The sequence below is a fragment of the Tamandua tetradactyla genome, chromosome 6, assembly GCF_023851605.1.
Source record: "Tamandua tetradactyla isolate mTamTet1 chromosome 6, mTamTet1.pri, whole genome shotgun sequence".
In the NCBI taxonomy this organism is placed as follows: Eukaryota; Metazoa; Chordata; class Mammalia; order Pilosa; family Myrmecophagidae; genus Tamandua; species Tamandua tetradactyla.
In genome coordinates this window covers 106,407,002-106,427,958 of record NC_135332.1, presented here as the reverse complement: position 1 = coordinate 106,427,958, position 20,957 = coordinate 106,407,002, and the positions used below count along the sequence as shown (strand labels likewise).

General features: G+C 40.4%; 1 pseudogene; it reads right to left on the bottom strand.

Annotated features, from left to right (window-relative positions):
- Positions 1-13,638: 13,638 nt before the first annotated feature.
- Positions 13,639-14,190, bottom strand: LOC143686262 (UV excision repair protein RAD23 homolog B pseudogene; annotated as a pseudogene).
- Positions 14,191-20,957: the final 6,767 nt, after the last annotated feature.

Here is a 20,957-nt window from a genome sequence, read left to right as displayed (position 1 = left end):
TGTCCAGAGCTACCGCTGGAGAAGTGGAAACGTAGAGAGAGGTAAAGGGTTGAGTGTTGGAGGAGATGATGAATGGTTTTATGTGCAGAAAGAGAACACCAATCTGAAGATGCAGAAATAAGCCGTGATTCTTAGACCATCAGGACAAACAAGATAGAAATTGAAGGGATTGAAATACACATAGTCAGCCAAGAGGGAGTTTTAATAGAAATATGTCAGATTTTGCTTCTGTCAGTGTACGTGAAGATTCTTTGTGGAGTCAGATGTGCCATTCCTGGCTAATTTCATAATTCACCATACTTACTGCTCACAGTGACAGAGCTTTTCGGACCTGATTGTGTTAAAACAATATGGACCACCTTGTCTCTGCAGTTCCTTAATAACATTTAATACTGGCTTCCAGTTACTTCCAAAGGTCCTTATTGTGCTCATTGGTGATGACCACAAATGGAAGAAAATGTGAGTATTTGTTTTTTGCTCATTGAAATTTATGATTTTCCAACCACATACTCCTTTGAACTTTTAATTCCATAATCAGTGTATTTCAAGAAGGGATCTCTTTCCATGTTGACACACCCCTGCCTTCCGTACACACTGCCAGGGGCCTGTGGGCAAGTGAGAAGAGTTGTCTCATTCAGGCAAGGAATGTCCCTTCAAGGAGTTTCCTGATGTCACTGCATTGATGGAGATGAGAGGACATGGATTAGAAGTGTCTGTTGCTGTTGCTGAGCAGTGGCCTGCATGGCCCTCAGATAAGTTAGAAGTGGCCCCTCCAGAAGACTACCTAACACAAGGTGAGGAGGTTATGGGCCGGAAGTGCATAGGGTCAAAGATGTGTGTTCCCACCTTGCCACATCTACATATGTAGATGTCTCTACCAGATGTAGTTGGAAGAAGGGCAAATGAGTCAACACATGGGCCCACATGTGTGGCTCAAGTCCACAGGTCAGTGGTGGACCACTGGTAGCCCAGATCTATCATGAACCACTCAAATCAGGACAGGACTACCATTCTGGCTGCCCAATCTGCAGTTCCACTAAAGGAATGCTGTGTTTCCCAGGTGGCTCTCCTAGAACTGGAGCCTGGCCATAGGACCCAGCCCAACACAGTGGCTATGAGTCCCAGAGTTGCTCAAGGCATCTGGTTGACCCCACACATGAAGCAGAGAGTTGGAGAGTGCCTTGAAAGGGAAAGTGAGAAACAGCACTCATGCAGGTCCCCACTAGGGTGGAGTGGGTTTTGCTCATGTGAGGATTTTGCTCAGCCCCTGGACTCTTGGCCCCCCAGAGAAAATGTGGGAGGTCCTTCCACAACCAAGACCCACACAGGACCAGGTCCAGGGTTGGGATGCCCTGATTTGTTCCACACATGAGAGGGCTTTAGACAGTTTTGAATAGGGCACTCCAAAGTGTGGGGACCTCTGACGTGCAATGTCTGGAGCAGGAACCCAGGTGCTTGTGTCTAAGGGTGATACTGCCCAGCTCAGTAGAGACCCTGTGACAACTGCTGCTTAGAGGAGCAAACCCTAAGAAGTATTTAATGGTTTATTTCTGAATACAAGCATGGATGCCACAACTTTACATCATGCTCATGGCATATGCCACTCACTGTTCCAGCACTCTACTTTGAGCTGGCTCATAACCCCAGTCAGCTCCTACTCTTATGGGAGTTGGTTTGCAAGCTGAAAGTTATCCGCCATTCCTTCCTGTCTAGAGTGGTACTTCCCAAGCGTTCATGTGCGTAGGAGTCACCTGGGGATATTATTAAAATGGATATTCTGATTCAGAAGTCGGGTTGGAGCCTAAAATTCCGGCATTTCTAACCAGCTCTAGTTGATGCTGATGCTACTGGTCATTGGACCATACTTTGAGCATCAAGGATTCGGACCTCTTTTGTCATCAGAAGAGGAGCAAGGCTGAAAAACAAAGTGAGTGAGGGAACTTAGGTAGACTGGGAGAAGGAAAAGGAAGAAAGAACAAAAAGATGTGTGATTCAATAAGTGTCAAGCTCTTTTAAGCTGATTCTGGTGGCTAAGGGTTCTTAGATAACAATAGCCGAAGTTCTTACCATCAACATTTTCCATTGTCTTACCTGTGGGAATGTCCCTAATGGAACAGGTATGTTGGATTTAAAGGGCAGGCCCTGCTACTTACTTCTATTCAGCCAGGTATTTTTGAATGCCCACAAGTTTATAGAACTGGTGGTTTATGGTAGACTATTTTTGGGGGGGGGGTGGTGGTGGTGTAGCAGAGTTGAAAAATGCTTAATTTATTGTCCAGTAGGTCAAGTTTCTGTGGCTTATGCTTAAGGACTCAGACCCAGCACCTGGCATCTGGAGACCCTCAGTTAAGTGGCTCTTCCCCCAGTTCTCCCTTTTTTTTCAATAACAGAACATCCATACCTATATGTGGGGTCTTTCTGTCTTCACCTACAGGAATAATAAGAAAATACACTATTTCAGAATTCTCTCATGTAGGAAGAATTAAGGGGAAAAGGCTACCTTTTGCTCTGAGAAACAGAAGCTTTGTTACTGAACTTGGATTTTTAATTCTCTCGGCAGATCTCTTTCTAAAATGAATGAAGTCTTTACTCCACGTTACACTTTCATTCTGATAGGAGAGTAAAAAGCAGCTGGAATATTTTGCAGTAATGAATCAGCAACAGTAGATGTCAGGAGAGAACCAGCTAACCTAATGCTTAAATGGTGTTTGCATTCAACCAGCTCTAATATAAGAATGATGCCAGAACCCTAAAGACATTTAATAGTACAATGATTGTATTTATTTAAATACTAATGAGTTTATAAACAGAGTGATATAGAATACTAGATGTTTTCTACTCTTATCTATGAGGAGGCCTTCAAGGGCTTGATAAAGGAAAGAAAAAATTTTAAGCATCTTTTAAAGCCAGGTACTTTCACATACATGGATGTGTGAGCTATCTACAAACCCCTTTACCCTGCTGCCTACCTGGGCAATTTCCAGGCTAGAGAGTTTTTCCCCTTGGATGAGTAAAGAAACAGGGTCTCATAGGATGAGAGATGCTACGAGGAAGACCTGCAGGGAAGGCACCAACTCAATCAAGAGCTGTTCTTCGAATATTTATTACAAGCAAAATATAAGTAAGAGGGGCACTTTAGACCAACGCTGATGTGGTTTGGAGGTTTTTATTTTCTATAGGTAAAAGTTTCTTGACCTGAAGTACTCTAAATCTTGTTCCCTCTTCGAGTTTAAGGAAAAGTGCCTTATCATTAGTTTTCCTATTAACTTGTTCCTTTTTGCATAAATCGGGCATGTTTTTAGGCTTCCAATTATCTGACATTTATCATAATTTCTCCAAAGCCTAATTTTGAGCCAATCTGTTTCATAACATAGCTTGTCTTTAGAATTTTACAACATCACTTTATCATCTTTTGCTGTAGTTCAGCATTCACTTACTCCATCCTGAACATTTTTCAGGGAGGAACACAAGGGTTTGAGAGGATCAAAGAATCTCAGAAGGGAAGAGAACTTCGGTTATCCTGATGGACAGTAGAAAGACTCCATTTTTCTAATAATGCAGGCTAAACAGAGTTTTAGTTCAGGTACATTTTTTATTCACCCTTTCTCTTCCCTGCCCCCCATTACATGGAACTGTTTGTAGATTAAAATCACAATTCTTTCTTGCCAGGTTCATGTGTCATATCTCCCATCCAACTGCCTACTTGGTAGGAGTAGAAGGCATGGTGGAAGTTAGTGCATGGAGGACCGAGTCCTGTTTTGCTGTGTCCTCACTAAATTATAGTCATGAACATTTCTACTTATGTTTTGACCACTCCATATTCTTTACAATTGTCATTCAAGTTTTTAGCCGGACTAGACACTTTTCTTTTATAGTTTCAGATACACTAAAAAAAATCCATTTCATACACTTTTTATAAAGTCACATAGCAAAATATCACACTATTAGAATAGTAATTTTACTTTGCCAATAGTTAAAACTATCTTTTCTTTTTCAATTGTATAAAATAAATTTAAGTGAGAATGACATTTACATTTTTTTTTCCTGCTAAGTTAATTGGGGCCTCTTTACTAGTCTCCACCCAGGGACAAAGGATCTAGCAAATGCTATATGCAAATTTTTTGGGGTACGTAAAGAGCAATTAAATATTATTTTTTATAAAAAAGATAATGGTTGACCCTCAGTTTAAGGGAAGTAGCCCTACAAAACAAAGTTTAGACTGTCCTAAAATAGTTTAGAACAATAACGATATAATAGTAATACAAAAAATTTCTAATTAAAGTCCTACCATTCTTTCTAAGTAAATAATGCTAATAATAGAAAAATATTTTTAATTAAATAAAGTCCTACTATTCTTTCCCCTTGGCATATCTTCACATAGTTGCAAATATAGTTTTGTGTCCTGCTTCTTTCATTTGTCTTTGCGAAAAGCATGTTTCCGTGTTGTTCCATGCCATCCTAGCTGACTGGATCCTTGCCCTGTGGGAGGATTGGATGACGCAGCCCAGGTACTGACTTGTCAGGTAGGATTGGCCAGTGTAGGAGGTGGATCCGGGTTCAGACAGGACAGATATTCTCCTTGACATGACGGGCAATGGGGTGGTGAAGCGGTGCCAAGTCAAAGTACACAGCAGGCAGTCAGAAAGGGCACACAGGCAAACAGTGCGGGGCAGGCACTAGCCGGAAAAGAAGCCTAGAATTAGGAACTACACTGGAGAGAGACTGATGTGCAAGCAGATTCCTACATGCCAGGAGTCCAGGACCCCAGCCTGATCTCCAATGGGAGAGTGCGCTTATTTGTTCAGGCATGTGATTTGGGGCACGCCTGTCTGTCTCAAAGATACGGAGTCAAGACATACACTATTATTTTCAATGACAGCAAGATAGTCCGACTTTAAAAGCAACCCGTGTATGCCTACTCTGGGCATGTAGGGTGGGACTCTAAAACTGGCTGATACTTTGACCCTCCTGGGTGGCAGGCTCCCTGCACACCGTCTTCCATGTTAGAGCTGCTCTGGGCCCCTTGGCCCTCTTCACACCTCTCTTCTTTTCTCCGTGTTTCCTCTGGTCTCTTCCTCATGGATATACTCAGTTTTTTCCCTTCTGATCCAGCCCCTTTGGGTGTGGCCAGCCTGGATTTTTGATCCACTGGGTGATGTAAAGAGGCTCCATCTTGGGCCTTGCCCTCACTCATGGGAATGTCCGCTGCCCTGCAGTCCCTGGTCCGGAGCCGAACTTCCCCAGTTTAGGTAGACAGCTCAGCCCATCATTTTCCCTGTAAGTTTTCAGGGGGAGTGCTAAGAGACCCCATTGTGGTCTTGTGTTTAAGCTACGATCTCAAATGCAATTTTAACAGGCAATAAAGAGATTACTGTCTTCTTATCCTTTCCCAACTCCGGTGGGTATAGAGAAGGAAGATTGAAGGAGCAGGCCTAATATCGGTAAGGGGTGATCAGATAAAGGTCCCTGCCACCGTTGCAATGGGCTTCTGCTTATGCCCATTCCAGGATGAGGTCCCTGCAGCAGCCTGATGTGGCATTTGGACCTGCAGGCACGTGGCTTGCATGACTCTGGCAGGCTCCAAACCAGGCTCCCAGGGATCTCTGCCACAGGACGGCAGTTCTGGGTCTGGGTGGAACTCACCACCTCCAGATTAAGGGAGTATTCAAGTCAGAGACGCCCGCCAGCATTTCAGAATTGTTGTCTAACAATTCTCCCACGCACTCCCCGATTCAGTGGCTTTAAATAGCAACTATTTTATTTCGAGCAACCTGCGGTGGGTCAGGGCAGTCCTTCTATCTGGGTGGGCGGACGTCCACGCCACGCCGGAGACCCATCTCCTCCCAGAGCAAGCCCTGAAGGTGCTGGGCGCAGTGAGAGCGGGGTTAATGCAATTCTGCACCCGTGGGTTTGGCCTTCGTCCCGACACTGGGTCACCTGGACACTGTGGTGGCTCAAAACATCCCAAGGATTCCGGGAACCTCGAGTCTGGCTTGCAGCCTGGCAGCCCATGCCTTCCATGCCAGACCAGACAACTGCTGCTTCTCTTCTCTTCTTACTTGCCTTCCCTAATCCCTAGACTTAAGGGACGCCTTCACAGAACTGATGGATTCATCTGGAGCGCCCCACCGCCCCTCGCCTCTGTCTCTGTGGCATCAGCGACGACTGAGGCTCGGTGAACATCGGGTCTCAGCCCTCGGTGTGCGCCCGCATTTGGAGTTTCTGTTTAAGATTCAGATCTATCTGCTCGCTGCTCCTCATTCATGGAACAAAGTCCCAACAGAGCTTGTCACCGTTGGCTGTGTCGCCGTGGTGAAAGTGGGAGGGCTCAACCCTCGACAGTTACGCGGTTTACCCCCATCGCTACCTGGCTTCCTCCGCTGGCACACGCACGCTGGCTGCTGGTCGGTACTTGCTCAGATGCCTGCTTGGTCAGTCAGCCTCTCCCCAGACTCCATGGCATCATCCTCACGGTCTCACCAAGGTTAAGTACCCCTGGTTCTGACTCCCTACTTGGCTTCCAGGAGCTGGAAACCTGATGTGTGTGGACAGTTTTTTTTTTTTTTTTGGTGGGCAGGTTTTTCCTTCTTTTTGCCGTATACATAATATATATATTAAAAAAAATTATTAGAGAAGCTTTAGATCTACAGATAAATCATGCAGAAATACTGAGTTCCCATGTATCCCCTTCATGCACGCATAGTTTTCCCTATTATGAGCATCTTGCTAGTCGGGTACCTTGGTTTTAATTGATAAAACAACATTGTAATTGTGCTATTGGCTATCTCATAGGTTGCATTAAGGTTCATTGTGTTGTACAGTGCTATGTTTTTCTTAAAAAGATCTTACTCTTGCATTTATATACAACCTAAGATTTTCCCTTATAACTACTTTCAAACATACATAATTCAGTGCTGTTAATTGCAATCACAATGTTGGTTGCCCATCGCCACCATCCATTAACCAGAAATTTCTGAACTCTACTAACTAAGCGTTAATGCCTCATTCCCTACCTTCACCCCAGCCCCTGGGAGCCTGTATTCTAGTTTCTGACGCTATGAATTTGCTTATTCTAATTAGTTCCAATCAGTGAGAAGACACAATATTTGTCCTTTTGTGTCTAGCTTGTTTTTCACTCAACACGTGGTCCTCAAGGTCCTGGATGGAAACTTTTTTGACAATAATGCATAACTCCATGTTTAACATTTTTGTGCCTTTTTTCCCTTCATGTTTCATTTCCTTTCCTTAACTAGAGTTTCCAAAATGGGATTACTGGGAAACTTTAGTTCTTGATTCAAATTGCAAAGTTGTTTTTCAAAAGGGTCAAAATATTTTACAGTATACCCAGCACTATATTATTGCACTAATTTTACCAGGCCCTCAGTAGCGTTGAGTATTAAAATTGAACACTTTCATCCTTTAAGTTAATAAATGAAGACAATCACATCATAGTGTCTTTCATTTCTTTGATTGTTAGTGGTATTGAAAGAGTTTGAGATTTCTTCTATCTATATTGTGAATTAACTATTCATCCCCTGTACTGTTCATTAGTTTCTCAATGTTTTCCTTACTTGATATATGGTTTTTATATAGCATTTTAAAATCATTATTTGTCATATTTATGGAAAACTTTTCTCAGTGTTTTGTTTGCCTTTATAATTTTTTTCCTTTGACATAAAGGATTTTTTCTATTTATATAGTCAAATTTTTAGTTTTTTTTATTTCCTTTCTTTGTTCAAGCTTAGAAATTTCTTCTTCCCCTTTATTTGTTTGCTTTTTTTTAATTCTTTCTGATTTTCTAAGCTATGCCTTTTAACTTTGTAGTCCATCCAAAGTTCATTTTGGACTATGATGTGAATTTTCTGTTCCCTATTGACAGTTAATTATCCTAGCATCATTGTCAAATAATCTTTTCCTTCCGCAGTTATTCACAATGCTGCTAATAGAATATATTAAATTATGATTAAGACTTTGTTCTGTTTTTTACCATCTATTTTGATTAATTTATGCTATTCTTATGCCAGTACTACTAGTTTAACTATAATGTCTTTGTAATATACCATTATGCATAAAAATCATTTAACCAGGGCTTTCATAAAGGAAACTTAATCTTTTAAAAACTTTTATTTTGAAATAATTACAATCTTAGAGGAACTTGCAAAAAGTGTACAAAGAAATCCTGTATATCCAAAAATAAAAAGAAAATAAAAAAAGAAGAAAAACACACATACACATACACGCAAAAAGAAATCCTGTATATCCAGACACATTGAACAGAATAGCAATCCAAAGTCAAGGACAGAGAAGTTTCAGGGAGAACAAGTGATGGGGAACTCAGGGCAAGTGGGTCCCAGAAAGTGCTGGGGCAGCTAAGTGGGAACACAGGGCTGGAGGCAGAAAGATTCCTGCATCCACCTTCCATCCTTTTATATTTATTATTTTAATTTCCATTTCTTTGTTGGAGAAGCCAAGCCAGTTGTCCTGGAGAATTTTCCACATTCCCATTTTGACTGTTTGCTTCCTTATGCTGTCATTTAACTTTTCCTCTGCCAGTTTCACTTCTTGTAAACTGGAAGTTAGTGCTATGGGTTTGATTGGGAGTAGGATTGATTTTTTTTTTTTTTTTTTTGCATGGGCAGGTACCAGGAATTGAACTTGCGTCTCCAGCATGACAGGTGAGAATTCTGCCACTGAGCCATGGTCACACAGCCCAAGTTTGATTTTTTTGACAGAAGTATTGTATATTAATAATGGATGAGTACATGATCCTGCATCACTTCAGGATGGGTACCCTGTTTTTCACACTTTTAAATGTGCAGAGATTGATTGGTAAATCCAGAGCTGACAGCCTGATCCCTCCACTGGAAAGACTTGTGCCAGGAATCTCTCCTGATGGTTTCGACCTCTAGTGAGCACAGAATCCAATCACTTCCACCCACTTCTGCCACCATCGCGCAGGTCCAAGCCACCCCCACCTCGCACTGGATTAGAGCCACAATTTTCCCTGCTGCCCCATTTCTGCTTTTGCTCCCCTGTGATCTGTTTCTCAACACAGGAGCCAGTTTTATCTGTTCAACTGCTCAAAACCCTCCACGTGCTTCTGTATTGGTTAGGGTTCTCTAGAGAAACAGAATCGACAGGGAACACTCGCAAATAGAAAATTTATAGAAGTGTCTCACGTGACCATGGGAACGCAGAGTCCAAAATCCAAAGGGCAGGCTGTGAAGGCGAAGATTCGGATGGAGGGTCTGGACGAACCCCACAGGAGAGGCTCGCCAGCCGAGACAGGAAGAGCCTGTCACTTCTGAATCCTCCTTAAAAGGCTTCCAGTGATCAGATTAAGCATTACTCATTGCAGAAAACACTCCCCATTGGCTGATTACAAATCCACATCAGCTGTGGTTGTAGCTGACATGATCATGATTTAATTCTATGAAATGTCCTCATTGCAACAGACAGGCCAGCACTTGCCCAACAAGACAAACAGGTACCACCACTTGGCCAAGTTGACACATGAACCTAAGCATGACAATTTCCAACCTCTCAGTAGCAGCACATCCTCTGAGCTTCTAGGTTCTGAGGGTGCCAGGATCCACCTTTCCTACTTCTCAGCCCTTATCTCTTTCCACCCTCCCTCCCTCCCTTCATGCCAGACTCTGTACTCCTTGCTGCATTTCCAAGCGTCCAAGCTCGCTTGCACCTCAGGATCCTTGCTACCCTTTCCAGAGAGCTGCTTGTCTCATGCTTCTACTTCCTTCCCACCTTTACTTAGATGTCACCTCCTCAGTGAGACTTTTCTGACCACTTCACATTAAATGCTTTCCTTGGAGCAGCCTCTATCTTTATCCTACTTTATTTATCCCCATAGCTCAGAAAACAATCTGATGCAATTTTATTTACTTGCTCATATAATTATTTCCTGCCTTTTTACTTAGTATATAGTTTACAGAGGCAGGGACTTCATTTTGTCTGCTGCCCCATGCCTGGTGCCTGGAGGCCTGCCAGCATGTGGTTGATAACTCTTAAATAACTGATGAATAACTTTGTGTCCAGTGATAGAGAAACTCCCTGCTGGCTGAACTTCAGTGTCCAATCAATGATGAACACTGTACTTGAGGGGTGAATTACAGTATTTTTAAAGTAAATTTTGACTGCACTTAACTTTTTGCTTGATACACTTACTTTATAGCTTAACCCTCTCAGTAGGATATGACTCCACTTAAGAAGCAGTGTCCAAATGACTTATTTCATGAAATAAGTAACTAAATCCTGATAGACTGAAAGTCTTTAAAGCCTTCTGACCACAATCAGTAAAAGCCAATGCCAGTGGTTCAAAGCATCAAATATACTGAAAAAGTGTAAAGTCTCAACTTTAGTAAACCAAACCAAGTAACATGAGGCTTTCTGGCTTCTCGCTTAAAACCCAGCATCATACACTGAAAAACAGAAAAAAGACCAAAACAAAAAAAAAACTTTAAGTCTACTCCCCAAAGCACTGAGGGGTAATATAGGTCTTTAGTTGATATATTTTTTTAAAATTTAATGACGTTATGGAGGAGGGGGCGATTGCATTGTCAAAAATGCAATATGATTTTCCAAAAAGCCTCACTAGACATAGTTCTTTCATCTTAAAGTACCTGACATTACTCCAGTCTCCTTTCCTTTCTGCCTCTCGAAGCTCTCATCCTAATTTGCCCTCTTCCTTCTTCTCTTTCCCACTCCCCCAGGGTTTTTCATCCCCATGTATCTCCACGTCATTTCTTGTATAGCTCAATTTAGCTTTTCTCAGTTTCTAGTTCAGCAGAAACCGCAGTTGCATCCCCAGCACAACAAAGACTGAGCAGTGGGAAGATCCTCCTTTCCTTCCTAAACACAGGCTGAGAACCCTTCCATTCTGACACATGTATTTGCCACAACATGAATTCTCACCCAGCTGATATCTCAGCCTCTTCTGACAGTGGCCAGCCCCATTTTGAATGGACTGCTGAAGAGGGTAGAGAACAAACATTTGGGAAATCCTTTTCCCTCAATTAAGGATGCAACAGGATATACCTTTGCCATGCCTGTCTAATTATAGCTTATTTGTTTAATATTAAAATGCTCTCAGATATACATAAGCCATCTGCTTTTCCCTCAGATTTATTGAGCCCTGATGCATTAAGCATCTGTAAAGCTCTTTCACTTTATACCATTAAGGATGAGAATGTGGTAATGTAAATACCGATTGGAAAGCTTGAGTAGTTTTTCACATTTTTCAGTTATGCCATTTGCTTATCATTATTTTGCATTAGTCTACCTTAGGTACAATTCCACAGCATCATCAAAGTCTTACTATGCTATTTCTATCCCGCAGGACAAATTTAATAGACTTTGTAAATACCCCAATGATGGAGGCTTAATTTTATGGTTCACTTATTTTTTGCTATTTACTTTTCTGAGCTGTAAGCCTAGCCAAAGAAATTGTAAGAAAATAGAGTCCCACTGTCTATGAATGAAAATGCCACATTCCTTAGTAAAAGGAAACCCAGAATTTCCTAAGTTGATATCTGATATATACTCTCCAGATGGGGAATGAGTGGGGGAAAAGAGACAGCAGATTCCTACAGTTTCTCCCCACATCTACTCATTGAATGTTTTGGCTCAAATGAGGAGCCAAGATTGATAGTTCTACTGGTTTAAAATGGGAACACTTTATCAATCTATCAATCAATTAATTTATCAACATGCATTTTCCTGAATAAGTTTTATTTACAGATGGATCAAAATCCAAAAGATAAAAAGGGAAAGTATGAAAAATCTCCTTCCTTTTTTTATATTCCCCAGCCACTCATCCTCCTTCTCAGAGATGACAAGTATAACTGATTCTTTCTTGTATCCTTCCAGAGACATTCTATACCTAGAGAAATACTCAATGCTCCTTTTCTTTTGCATCAACTCTGTGGCAGCTTGAAAATTCTGAACGTGGCTCTTTGACATTTTCTATCTTGGAAACCCTCCAGTACATATGATTCCTCGTTCTTCTCTGATGGCTGCTTAATGACCCATTGTAAGGCTGTACATATTTATTTAGCCAGTTTTGTACTGATAGGTAATTGCATTGTTTCTAATCTTTCTGTACTATCAAAATGCTTCAGGGAAAATAATGAATAACTTTTGTGTGCGTGTAAGTATATCTATAGGATAATTTTCTAGACATAGAATCCTGGGTCCCAGGATATGTGCATCTTTAATAGTAATAAATAGTGTCAAATTTTCACTAACAATATTCTAATTTACACTACCTCAAGCAATGCATGCATCTAAACAGGAGTTTACAGAGGGGTCTGGAATAATGTAAGTAAATAAACACAATGATCTGGAGTTAGCTAATATGGTTTATGAATTATGGCTTACTCTTCCTTTCTTTCTTTCCTTTTTTTTTTTTTTTTTTTTTTTGCTGTACTTTTCCAGTTGCATCTCCCAATCATTCCAAAAGATTTTGTCAGTTTTTACAATGCAATAAAATGTATTGGGTATGGTTCTGTCCAGGTATGTTTCTGTCCACCCTCTCTTTTTGAAAGCAATATAATACTAATGATTCTAATGGTCATGCACTCTTATCTAATAAAGAAAAACATTTACAAATATCCAAAACCTAGTTCTGAAACATTTATTACTTTTGAACTGAATCAGTGTTTTGTGGGTTCAAAACAAGGCAGCTTTGAACTCATGACTGGCTGGGGTGACAGATATTTCTGCTGCAGGGAGGGGAAGAGAAAGGGGATGGAATGCTGCATTTCTCCCTTGGCCAAAAAGTGCTGAGTTCACAAAGGTATAGATCAAAAGCTAACATGTAATGGGTATTTTAAAAATTTTATTGCACTGTAACAATGAAGAAAATAATAATGAGGCACCAACAATTTTTCTCCTCAAAAACAAACAAAAAAATGTAAACAGGAAAATAACTTTCCTCTACTTGTATAGCTTCTGAAATCTTGTTAGAAGGGTCTTATCACATTCAATGATCAAGAATTTTAAATAGTAATAATTATTTTCACTTTAAGACAAGATGCCCCTTCTGCCCTATGCTCATCTCCCAGGTATTTAACGTGAAAGAATGGGTTTCCTTACACATTAATTTCATACTTATTTGACGCAGAAACAATAACCATCAATAATTTGGCATTTTTGTTTGTGGTTGCTCCAGAATTTTTCCCAATTTCACAAAGCCATCATCCAGCATTGCCATGAAACGGGTACTGTAGGTTCTAGGTAGTGAAGATTCTTTCTGAATCCAATGTTAAGTCAAAGAAATATAAAGCAGGACATTACACTAAATTTCTGGATTTGGGACACTAAAAAGAGTAAAACCTAGCAAAAGTTACCTACTACTTTACAGAAGAAATAAAGACATGGAAAAATAGCTTTATGCTGGCATAATATTTTATGTGCTGCATGGATCTATAGCATCTGCTAATAAGCAGACATGTTCTCTATTTATCTCTGCCCCATGTCCTAGATACTTCCCTCCCCACCCCCAATAATCCACTACCATCTACCAACATGGTGGATATGAGCCCAAATCATCCCTGGCAACCAACCCAGTGAACACATTTAGTGCAATGCACTGGTGTGAAATGTGAGGTAAAAAAGTCCCTTTCAATCTTTATCAAAGTTTTGCTGTAAAAGATAACTGGCAGCCAGATTCGCATTCTTCAAAGTATGCATACGTATCACAAGTTCTTAAGGAAATCCTGATGCCTTTAACCTCTCTATAGCTTCTTTTTCCTGAGGTGGTACTCAAATGTGACCACCAGCTTCTTGAATGGTTCATTTAACATCTGGATAAAATGCTCCTGGTGTTGGTTAATTTGCTGCAGTAACTGAGGATTCTCTCTGTTGTAGCAATGCTGGATGCAGGGAAGGGTTATGTTGAATGATTTGTTTCATCTGTTGGAGCTGAGGTTGATTTCATAAAAATTCAAGTGGATGTCCTCCAGAACTTCTTGGAGTTGTTGCAGTAGCTGTTGCTGCAACTGTAGTTGCTGCTGAAGACTGAGGACCCCCAGTATTAGCTGCTTGAGGAGGTTCCACCACAGCCTGATTTCCTGTCTCTCCAGGAATTCCCATCAAAATGTTCTCCACTTGTCTATCAGGGTTGTGGTCACTGGCTCTCGGGGCTGCAATTACTTGCTCTCATTCAAAGCCCATTGTTTCAGTTTGCTAAAGCTGACAGAATGCAAGATACCAGAAAAGGAATGGCTTTTAAGAAGGGAATTTATTAAGTTGCAAGTTTACAGTTCTAAGACCATCAAAATGTCCAAACTAAGGCATCCAGAAAAAGATACCTTAACTCCAAAGAAAGGGCCAATGAAGTTTAGGGTTTCCCACTCAGCTGGAAAGGCACATGGAAACATCTGCTGGCTATCTCTCCTGGCTTCTTGTTTCATAAGGATTCCCTGGGGCTGTTTATCTTCTGCATTTTGAAGAGTCTCTGGCTGTGTGAGCTTTGTCAGCACTGAAGCTTTTTCCAAAATGGTTCCCTCTTAAAGGGTTCCAGTAAGCAACTCCACCTTGAATGGATGGAGACACATCTCCATGGAAACCACCTAATCAAAATTTACCACGCACATTGGGTGGGTCACATTTCCATGGAAACAATAAAAAATAACCTATTAATGAGGATTAAGGAACATGGCTTTTCTGAGGTACATGACTAGTTTCAAACTGGCACATCCATTGACATGATCTCAGTTACCACATTCTCCTAAGACTGACCTGTCACAAGTGCACTTGTTGCATCTTCAAGAAGGTTTAACCAAGAAAAATCTCCTCATGCACTCTCAGTTGATGTTAGACTGGTAGCCACTGGTGTCTCTGCTACCTTTTCTGCAGGTTTCTCTTGTGTGATTGAATTAACAGGTGCAGGTTTAGAAGATGCTGTCGTTGAAGCTGGTCTGATGGATGTAGGTGTGGAGGTGAAGCCAAAGCTGGGGAAGGGGTTGTGACTTGAGCCACAGCTGCAGCTGGGGAGGAAGAGACTGCAGCAGTGGTTGTAGGATTGGATTGCTATGTTGGAACTGTTGCTAGTGTTATCACTGCTTTGGACTTCGTCACCACATGATGACAGCAGTATCATCATTGAGGATTTTGTCTGCATAAATTAATTTTTGGCCAGCTACAGTAAAGCCATCTTTCCCCTTTTCAGATTCAATTTTCTCTTTCAATACTTTCACCTCAGATAATTGTAGGAGACATTACCTGAGAATTCTTTTTTAAGGTTACTTACCATTTCAGGTTATCGCCTCCTAGTCCTTAGCACCTAACAACATCCACCAGCTGACTTTTCTATAGTTTGTGATCCACCAGAGGAATGCTTTGCTTCCTAGCCCTCAGCTTGCTTGTACAAACTTGCAATGACTATGTGAAAAACTTGTTGACCCTCATTACCTGAAAAGTAAGCTGAGGCTTAATTACTAGAGGGGGTCAAGTAATTCTTGGAATCTCTTGAAATAAAAAAAACAAAATAGATGTTTATTCTACATGCTATCATACACTTCTGTATGTATTAAACTCTATATCCATAGCCTCCAGACCTTGGACCCCAAAGACTACGGGTAAGTAAGCAATGACTATGTGAACAGCTTGTTGACCTAGAGCATAAGCAGGGGAGGAGGAGAAAAGGGAAGGTTGAAAGGGATGCAGTGAGTGAGGCAATACTAAAATCTGCAAGGAATTTATCAATATGTCAGATCCTGTGTTATCTCCTTGTAGTAGATTGAATTATGTACCCCAGTTTAGATCTGTTCCTGGTCTTGATCCACATTTCTGTGGTTATGAACCCAGTGTAAATAGGTTCTCTTGAAGACGTTACTTTAGTTAAGGCATGGCCTAACTGAATGAGGTTGGGTCTTAATTCAGATTATGGTAGTCCTTTATAAACACAAGAAATTCAAATATATATATATACAGAGAAACCCATAGGGAAGAGCTGGAAGCCAGAAGTCAATGAATCTGGAAGAGAAAGGACAGGACATACCATATGATGGAAAATCAAGGAACCACAAGGACTGCCAGTCTGTGAGAATGCTACCAAATAAATTCCCATTGTTCAGCCGACCCATTGTGTGGACTTTGTCATAGCAGTGGAGACACTAAGATACTACTTTACATGTATTCTGTCTCTTCATCTTTGAATCTTTGTAACACTCAGATGGAATAGGTGTCAGCCTCCTTTGATAGGTAAGAAACTTAGTCCCTGAGAAACTTCACTGACTCAAAGAGACTGAGTTAATAGTAGTGGAATTGGAAACTAAAATAACATGGAGAGGAGAATCTACAAGTCTAAAAGATGTAGAAGGATTGCAGATGAGAAGAAGAAAGGGCAGAGAAGAAAGGAAAGGGGAAGGGGACCAGGGTAGGCATGGAACATGGTTCTACCCCAAGTGGCACCTCCTCTCTAGCTATCCACTCCCCTTCTGCTAAAGACATTTGCTCTGTAACAATGCTCGGAATCCAAGGAAATTACTGCATCACTTCTTATTCATCAGGATATTTTGTCCCTTAAGGAACTGTTCAATTAAAGAGCTCTAAGAAGGTTGCATTAACTGAAGAGACCCAGTCTTTTTTTATTTCTCATCACCAAAATGATAAAGACAAGCACCATTAGTGCTGATGCTTCAGTTCATATAGGTCTTCATTAGAGGCCTTTAACATAATCATTTAAGAGACATCAGCTTTTGGGGAAAATACTTTTTGAAAGCAAACTTAATGAAATCATTTCTACATAATCTGGAAGTAGAAACGTCTCTGATGACTGAATTTCCATTTCCAACATATTGACTAATGTCAGGCGTGATTATCTGTCACAGTGAGCTGAACAAGCACATACTCTGGGTTAGTGTAGCAAGTATTCTCAAAGGATTAAAATGACAAAGGCGGAGAGGGATAAAATTGAATTTGATTTCTGCTCAAGTAAGAGGAATAGTGCAGCACCAACAATAATTGCCAACAATTCTGAGTTTTAAAGATGCATGCATTTCCTAGTATTCGCTGATATTTTCCACCTAAAGAAGTAGCATTGGAGGGGATTAGACTTATCCACTGCCAATTAGGGCTGGATACTTCCAGTGGTTTCTAATGGAATAAAATTTCAACTCCTTATCATCACCTATATGTGAATGATCTAACAACTTTCTACCTCTCACCTCTTCAATGTCATCTGGTTCCACTCTTCTTCCAAATGTTTTTGAACCAGTGGCCTCTTTACAGTTCCTTGAACATATCCACCTCTTCCTATCTCATGGCCTTTGCAGTACTCTTCTTGCAGACTGGAAAGCTTCTCCTGAGGTTCTTTTCAATGCTGACTCTTCATTCTTCAGGTCTCCACTCCATTTGTGATATCTTCATCAAGGTGTCATCTGGCCACTTTTTTCTACGTGGTGAGGCACCTTCTCACATCCATTTACTCCCTATCACATCATTCTGTCTGTTTTTTGCATGTCACAATTTGAGAACTTTCAAATTATGACTACCTGAAATGCACACCTGAAGGCCTGTTCTGTAATATCCTTTTTGTGAGCATGAAGGAAATCCTAAGGGAATTACAGAGATTTCAGCTCAGCCCTGATGTCTTTGGGTTGCTAAACTTATGCCAGAAATTGCCCACCTCCTAATTTCTTATTATAAGAGAAAAAAAGAAACTATTTTACTATTTAAGCCTATATTTGTCAGGATTTCTGTTATTTGCAGGTTGATCCAGTCCTTCACTGATAACATTACTTATACTGAACACTTACTATGTGCCAGGTACTATGTATTTTGACAGTGTATACTCAAAATATTTTACTCCAAGGGATGAGTAATCAAAAAAGTTTGAAGTTCCTGTTCTGATCAAGATGGTGGAATAAGATGCTTAAAGCTCCATTCTCACCCCCAGCCCCCACCCCAGAGGTTATTTTAACAATCAACAGGAATGGGCAGAAACATTTTCCTCAAAACTCCAGAAAACAGGTAAAGGATTAAGTAACAGGGTGAGTGTCAATTTTTTAAAAAAAGGCTACTTACAAGTAGTAGGATCTCTTGGCATCCTGGCTGGTCCCTTCCCTACTCCCCCCCCCCGCCAGCTTGGTGAAGAGCCAGTCCGTGCTCTCTGTGAGGATCCCTGGTTCTGGTTTCACTGGGAGTAGAGTAACCTTCATGCCCATACTGGGAGCATGTGTAGATGGCCCAATCTGTCTGGTGATAGCCTGAACGACTTGCCATCCCATACTTGTCTTGCATGTAGAAGGCAGCTCACTGAAATTGCCTATAGAACACTGTGGAAGAGCACTCAAGTTGGGCTGTCTGGGGCAAAGGATTGCTGGCCATAGTGCAGTGCCCAGATCTTGAGGAAACTGTTTGCGAGAATAGCCCCTGCACTTTGTCCTGGAGCTATTCTCTAAACTAATTTTATGGATAAGCTCTCAAGAAGAGCACTCGAGCAGGTCAGTGTGCAAAGAATGAGAAAGGAGCTCTATTTTTTTCATTCCTCTTGTTTGTTTCATTTTATTTTGTTAGTGTCTGCTTCAAAGAAAACTCTCTCATAACACTAGCTCGATACATGCTTAAGAAATAGATGCCTTGGGTGGGCCACGGTGGCTCAGCAGGCAAGAATACTTGCCTGCCATGCCCGAGGACCTGGGTTCGATTCCCTGTGCCTGCCCATGTTAAAAAAACAAAACAAAACAAGAAATAGATGCCTTAAAGTCTAAATTGCAGCAATAACACATTAGAATATTAAAATGTTCAGGTTTCAACAAAAGTTTACAAATCATAAAAAGAAACAGGAAGTGATGGTCCAGTCAAAGGAGATTAAAGCAATAGAAACAATTAATGAGGAGGATCAGACCTGGGACATACCAGACAAAGGTTTTTAAAAAAATGATCCTAAATATGCTCAAAGAGCTACAGGAAAATATGGATTAATAAATGTCAGACCTGGGACATGTCAGATAAAGGCTTTTAAAAAATGATTCTAAATATGCTCAAAGAGCTACAGGAAAATATGGATTAATTAATAAAGTAAATCAGGAAAACTATAGATGAACACAAAAAGACTATCAATAGAGAGATGGAAATTGTGAAAAGGAACAAAAGAGGGTTGAAAATCACCATTACAGAAATTTAAAATTCCCTAAAGGGGTTCACAAGCAGATTGGAACTGGCAGAAGAAAGAATCAGTTAACTTGAAGATAAGACAATTTAAATGATCCATTCTGAGGAGCAGAAGGAAGAAAGAATGGAGAAATGTGAACAGAGCCTGAGGAACCTGTGGGAACCATCAAGCATACCAATATATACATTATGGGAGTACCAGAAAGAGAAGAAAGAGAGAAAGAGAAAGAGGGAATATGCAAAGAAATGTGGTTGAAAAGTTCCAGGAATTCCCAAATTTAGCAAAAAATATGAATATACACGTATAAGATGTTCAATGAACTCCAAACTGGATAAATCCAAATAGACCTATACCATGGCACATTATAAGCAAACTGTTGAATGCCAATGATAAAGAGAGTTCTGAAAGCCACAAGAGAGAAGTAATGTGTCATGTACAGGGAACCTCAGTGCCGATTTCTCAATGGAAACCATGGAGGCAAGAAGGCAGGAGATGACATATTCAACATGCTGAAAGCAAAAAACAAACAAACGAACAAAAATTGCCAACCAGTAATTCAATATCCAGCAAAACTGTGCTTTAAAATTGAGAGAGATTAAGACATTCACAGATAAACACAAGCTGAGGGAGTTTGTCTCCACTAGACTGACCCTATAGAAAACAGTAAAGAGAGCTCTGGAGGGTGAAAGGAAAGGCCAATAGACAACAAATCAAAGCTGCTTGGAGAAATAAAGGTCTCTGGTAAAAGGCAAATATAAATGCCAGTACTATTGCATTTTTCAATTTGTAACTCTACTTTTTACTTTCTACATGACCTAAAAGTCAAATGTATAAAATAAAATGAGAAATCAGTGGTTTTGGACTCATAGTGCATAGACATGTCATTTGTAACAGGAACTATAAGAAGGTGGGGGTATGGAGGGTATAGGAACACAGTTCATGTGTACTATTGAAGTCAAACTGTTATGAAAGCAAATGAGACTGTTGTTACAGATTTAGATGTTGAATTTAAGTCCCATGGTAACCACAAAGAAAATATTGGGGAATGTGCAAGCTCATGGAGACAGAAATCAGAGCATAGGCAGTCAGAGGCAGGCAGTAGGGGGAACAGAGACTGAAAGCATAATGGGTACAGGGTTCCTGTTTGGTGAGATGGGAAAATTACATTAATGTAAGGTGAGAGGGCTTAACCCCATTGAATGCTATGCTTTGGAATAGTTAAGATAGGTAAGTTTTTGTTCTGTATATGTTTCATATAAAAAAAGGAAGAAAGAGTAAATAAAGAGACAATAAAAATAAAAGAAAATACTTGATATTGGATGCAATCTAATAAGAGAGGAGAGAAAGCTCAAAAGCACATTATTGAGACATATAAAAATTGGAATGTAGACTATGAGTTTTATATCAATGTTAACATTTCTTGAACTTGATAATTGTACTTAAGGTGGATAGATTAGTGAATATCCTTGTTCTCAGGAAATATACATGGCAATATTAAGTGTTCAAGGAGCATGATGTATGTATACAAGCTAAACTTGAATGTTTAGAAAATGGATCAATAACTAGATGGATGGACAGACAGACAGAAGACAGATGGATAGTTAGAATGACATAGCAAATATGGAAAAATGTTAAGATTGGTGGATCTGAGTATCTGGTGTGTGTGTGTGTGTGTGTGTGTGTGTGTGTGTGTGTGTATGTTGGAGTTCTCTGTATGGGATTTTGTACTACTTTTGTAATTGCCCAGTAAGTTTGAAAGTATTTCAAAATATAAAATGTTCAAAATTAAAAAAAATTGAAGCCCATTGACCTAGAGGGCTTG